Source organism: Balaenoptera musculus, chromosome 10 (assembly GCF_009873245.2).
Source record: "Balaenoptera musculus isolate JJ_BM4_2016_0621 chromosome 10, mBalMus1.pri.v3, whole genome shotgun sequence".
Classification (NCBI taxonomy): domain Eukaryota; kingdom Metazoa; phylum Chordata; class Mammalia; order Artiodactyla; family Balaenopteridae; genus Balaenoptera; species Balaenoptera musculus.
The window spans coordinates 94,545,220-94,550,891 of NC_045794.1; positions in this window are offsets into that span (position 1 = coordinate 94,545,220).

Below are 5,672 nucleotides of genomic sequence, written 5' to 3' on the forward strand. Positions count from 1 at the left end.
CCTCACCAGAACCTATCACACTAGCAGGCACCCTGATCTCGGACTTCCAGCCTCCAGAACTATGAGAAATAAATGTCTGTTGTTGATAAGCCACCCAATCTATGGTAATTTGTTATAGCAGCCCAAGCTGATCAGGGTTATTGCAACATTTTCCTAACCTGTTTCCCTGTTTCCAGACCTGCCCTGTGTCCCAGTCTACTTCATTGCAGGAGCCAGAGGGATTCTTTTAAAACCTAAGTCAGAACACGGCACTTCTTTGCCCAAAGCGTGCCATTGGCTGTGCATTTCACTCTGAATAAAAGCCAAAGTCCTTACAAATCCCTGCAGAGCTTTGCTTCATCTAACATTCCATCCACCCAGCGGTGTCTGACCTCATCTCCTCCTCTTGCTTCCCTCCACACTGACCCCTTGCTGTTCCTAGAACAAATGAAGCACGCTTGGCCTCAAATCCTTGGCACTGGCTGTTCCCTCTGCTGGGATTGCTGTTCCCTCGAACACTTGAATGCTCCCCCTTTCACTTTCTTCAAGGGTTTGCTCACGTGTTCCCCACTCAGTAAGGCCTGCCCTAACCACTCTAGTAAACTTGCCAAACCCCTTACATGCAGTCCCGATTCCCCCTTTCCACGCTCTAGTTTTTCCCACATCGCTTAATTTCTATCATGACATAGTTTGCCTGTTTTACTGTTTGTCTTCCACCAGTAAAAGGTAAGCGCTACAAGGACAAAGATTTTTGTCCTTTTTGTTTCCTGATATAATCCCAGTACTTAGTACAAGGGTTGGTATAGAGAACATGCTTAAAAACTTTCTGTAGCATGAAGAGTCCTCTAGGAAAAGTCCTTCCCAGCCCCCAGGTAGGAAGTTGCTCAGGGCTTTCCAGCACACAAACAAGGCTTATCATCAATTGCACCATCATCATTTGTTCATGACTTCCCAGCTCTCCCTCCCTACACATGAAAACTCCCCCAGGGCAAAGTCCTTGTCTTAATTTTCACCATATCTTATGCTTAGCATAGAAACCGGACATGATTTGACAGCCAGAGTGGCAGGCCAAACCACACCCTAATTCAAGTTGTTAGCCCCTGTTCATTAAGGGCACTCTGGGTCTCAATTTACAGAGGCCCCAGGCTGACAGGGGCAGGGGCAGGTGGTGGGTATTTTTAGGCTTGGGTTGCCAGAAAGGGGCTCAAAGACAGAAAGTCACCTGGCCTGAGTGACATGGCAGGTCAGCAGCAGGTGGCACTGTGAGCCCTAGTTTGTTGCTACCTGCCTTTCCTCATCCTCTCCCCAGGCTGTCTAATTTAGAAGTAAAAATTTACCCCCTCTGTCACCACCCCACTCCATGCAAATGCCCATTCACCCTGGCTCAAAGATGCCACTCACATCGGCCCCTCTCCCTTCCATGCCTGGGGCCACTGTCCTGGTTCAGGTCCCCTTACTTCTGGACAATTCCCCAACCCACTAGTTACCTTTACCCCTGCTCACTGGCTACTGAAGGAGCCTTTCTCCACCTCCAGCAACCAACTAATCTTCCTTCAAAGGCCAAATCCGATGTCATCTTTTGGTTCTTTCTTGATTCCCACCTCCCTCACTCTCCCCTCCTCCATTCCGGTCTAATTAGTTTCTCCCCAACAAAAAAAATCGCAATAAACTGAAATTCATCAAAGAATAGTTAAGTAAATTATGGTAGATCCATACAATGGTATATTGTGTAGATACTAAAACAGCCACTTTACACACTTCAAATAATAAGGGGAAATGATTAGGAATAATACTGACTGGAAAAGGTAGTAATAAATTTGCATGATAGCCTGATCTGAAGTGTTTAAAAAAAATTTTTTTTTTTAGGCTTAGAAGAAAGATTGGAAGGAAATATAACAAAATGTTAACAGTGGGTTCTCCTAAGTGGCAGAATTATGAATATTGGTTACCTTCTCCCTCTCTCTCCCTTATTTAATTTTTGTTTCTCTGTATTTTCCAAAATGTTTGCAAAAATCATGCAATCTCTTCAAAATAAGAAAAAAGGTTATTTAAAGAAATGGTCTGGGACTTCCCTGGTGGTGCAGTGGTTAAGAATCTGCCCGCCAATGCAGGGGACACAGATTCAATCCCTGGTCCGGGAAGAACCCACATGCTGCGGAGCAACTGAGTCCATACGCCACAACTACTGAGCCTGCACTCTAGAACCTGCGTGCCACAACTACTGAAGCCCGCACGCCTAGAGCCCGTGCTCCGCAACAAGAGAAGCCACCACACCGCAAGGAAGAGTAGCCCCGGCTTACCGCAACTAGAGAAAGCCCGTGCGCAGCAACGAAGCCCCAACACAGCCAAAAATAAATTTCTAAAAAAAAAAGAAGAAGAAGAAATGGTGTGTTGTTCCCTTCTGTTTTCTTCTCTCTGTGCATCATAATTCATCTGCATGCATCTGTCTCCCCCACCAGACTAAGGGCCTCTCAAGGGTAATAGGGATCAGGTTGGATTATCTCTGCATCCAAAATCCACTCCTAGCATCTGTAGGGGAGTGCAGAGGAAAGAGCCAGGGCCTCAGCGGTGCTGGTGAAACCGTGCACCTCAGATTCGGACTTGAACCCACGTGGCTGGGACTCGAACCCGGCCAAAACCCAGTCTTCCAACTGAGATAACACACCTGGCTTCTCGACTTTATGAAGCTCAGGTTCTTGATGTCTCATCGCAGAAAGAGTTCAGTGAGAGACAAAGTGATGGGTAAGAAGTGGATTTATTTAGGGAGAAACACACTCCACAGGGTGTGGGCCATCTCAGAATATGAGAAAGGCACCAGGGTATGGGGTTGTCAATTTTTATAGGGGTGGGTAATTTCGTACGCTAATGATTGGGAGGAGTATTCCAGCTATTTTAGGAAGGGGCAGGGATTTCCAGGAATTGGGCCACCATCCACCTTTGATCCTTATGGCCTGTCTTGGAACTGTCATGGTGTCTGTGGGTGTGTCATTTAGCTTGCTGATGTGAGCGTATACTGAGGCTCAAGGTCTAGTGGAAGTCGACTTGTCTCCCATAGTGAACCCATTTGGTTCTAATTAGTTTATGTCATGTCCTCAGGCTATGTCATTCTTTCAAAGGTTGTGCCCTGAGCCCTTCCCTCCAGTTTCACTGGTGCTAGCTAATGAGTGGCCCAGAGTCCAGAGCACTCTGAATCCATTTACCTGCAGTCTCTGCGTCTCCCACGTTTCCCCAAGGATGCTGTGGGAGCCCTGGCCAGGTGCCCTGGAGAGGCAGTGTGGTGTGGAGGGCAGAGCACAGGGCCAGCTCCATTTACTTCCTAGCAGTATGATCTTAGGCATGCGGCTTTGCCTCTCTGAGGCTCCGTTTCCCCATCAATATGTATGAAAATGTCGACACGGTATTTTGCACACAGCTGACAATCATGCTGCAGTCTATAGCATGGGGCTGCTGAAGGCCCAGCTAACTTTTTACCTGAATCAGACCCTTTTGGTTGCAACGGACTAAAACCCAATTCAAACTAAGTTAAACAAAGGAAGGGAATTTAAGGGCTCACTTAATTAGGAAGTGCCAGGCAGAGCTGGATTTGAGGCCTCACACACCGTCATTAGGACACTATTTTTCTCATTCTATTGGGTGTGCGTGTGTGTGTGTGTGTGTGTGTGTGTGTGTCTCGGCCTCATTCCCAGGTGGTCTTTACCCCGCAAAGGCACAGAGAATATGTCTTTCCTAAGAATTCCGAAAGTTCTGTTCCATACTTGCCTCGGATTGGCCCATCTTGGGTCACTTTCCCATCTCTGAGCCAATCACTGTAGCCAGGAGCTGCAGTGCTCCAATTGGCCAGGCCTAGGTCAATGGCTCCGCCCCTGGAGCCAGTGGGAGGAGTCAGTTCCTACTGAACCAAAAGCACTGAGAGGGAGGGTGGGCCCCTTAAGGAAAATGGGATGCCGTGACCAAAAGAACCAAGAAAGAGTGCTGAGGAGGAAAAAACCCTCAGATGTTCAGCAGCTCAGGGAGTTTAAGTGGCTCTCCCAGGTCACCCAGAAAGGAAGATCAGGGACAGGGCAGAAGTGTAACCTCAACCAGAGCAGAGATGGAGGGAACTACGAGAGCCATCTGGATGGGGTGGCTTTTTGGAGGCCTTTAGCTTGTACGGTGACCAGACTGCCTGGTTCAGATCCGACTCCACCACTGACAGTCTGTGAGACTTTGGGCAAATCACTAAGCTTCTCTGAGCCTCTGTTTCTTCATCTGTAAAATGGGGTTAATAACCATACCATCATTTCAGGGCTGATGTGAAGATGAAATAACACAAGTAAGGCTGTTAGCACAGGGCCTGGCATGCTATAAGTACTCAGGAAGTGCTGGGGGGGATTTTGTTTTGTTTTTTTGTTTTTTGGCCTCACCGCGTGGCATGTGGGACCTTAGTTCTCTGACCAGGGATCGAACCCATGCCCCCTGCAATGGAATTGTGGAGTCTTAACCACTGGACCACCAAGGAAGTCCTGGAAGTGCTGTTTTTAATATATATAAAGAGTAAGAAGGCCTTTTCTGAAATTCCTGTTTGCAACTGAAAACATAAACAGGCCTAACTGAGACGATTTTGATGAACTTGCCTCAAACTCTGCCGTCAGTGAGTCTATCCCCAGCAGCCACCTTGTGCCTGGTGTCAGGGTCTTGCTGCTGCTCTTCCCATCACCTGGAACACATTTCTTCTCACACCCTTTCCTTTCCCTAGTTAATTCCTGCCCCTCCCTCAGGTCCCTGATAAAACGCTGGTTCCCCCGGGTATGTCATTAAGTGGAAAAAAGAAAATATCATACAGAACAGTAAGTATTAGATGTATCATTTATGGAAATATATGTGTGTATGTCTATTTGTGTGTGTGTGTGTGTGTTTATGATTTAAAATGCATAGTAGGGGGGACTTCCCTGGTGGTCCAGTGGTTAAGACTCCATGCTCCCAATGCAGGTGGCCTGCGTTCGATCCCTGGTCAGGGAACTAGATCCCGCAAGCCGCAACTAAGACCCAGTGCAGCCAAATAAATAAATAAATAAGGACTTCCCTGGTGGCACAGTGGTTAAGACTCCACCTGCCGATGCAGGGGACATGGGTTCGATCCCTGGTCCAGGAGGATCCCACATGCCGCGGAGCAGCTAAGCCCATGTGCCACAACTACTGAGCCTGCACTCTAGAGCCTGTGAGCCACAACTACTGATGCCTGCGCGCCTAGAGCCCGTGCTCCGCAACAAGAGAAGCCACCGCAATGAGAAGCACACGCACCACAACAGAGTCCCCTGCTCGCTGCAACTAGAGAAAGCCCACGTGCAGCAACAAAGACCCAACGCAGCCAAAAATTAAAAAAAAATTTAATTAAAATAAAAATAAATAAATAAATATTTTTAAAAATAATAAATAAAATGCATAGTAGGGAATTCCCTGGCAGTCCAGTGGTTTGGACTCTGTACTTTCACTGTGAGGGTGTGGGTTCAATCCCTGGTTGGGGAACTAAGATCCCACAAGCTGTGCAGTGTGGCCAAAAAATTTAAAAAATTTAAAAAAAATGCATAGTAATTTTCTGGAATTCATGAGAATGCACCCTCACATGAACAGAGGGCAAACAAAGACCAGGTCTTAGTCATCTTTGCTCAGAACCTGACACACAGGGTCATCATCTTCATCACAACTACTTTTCT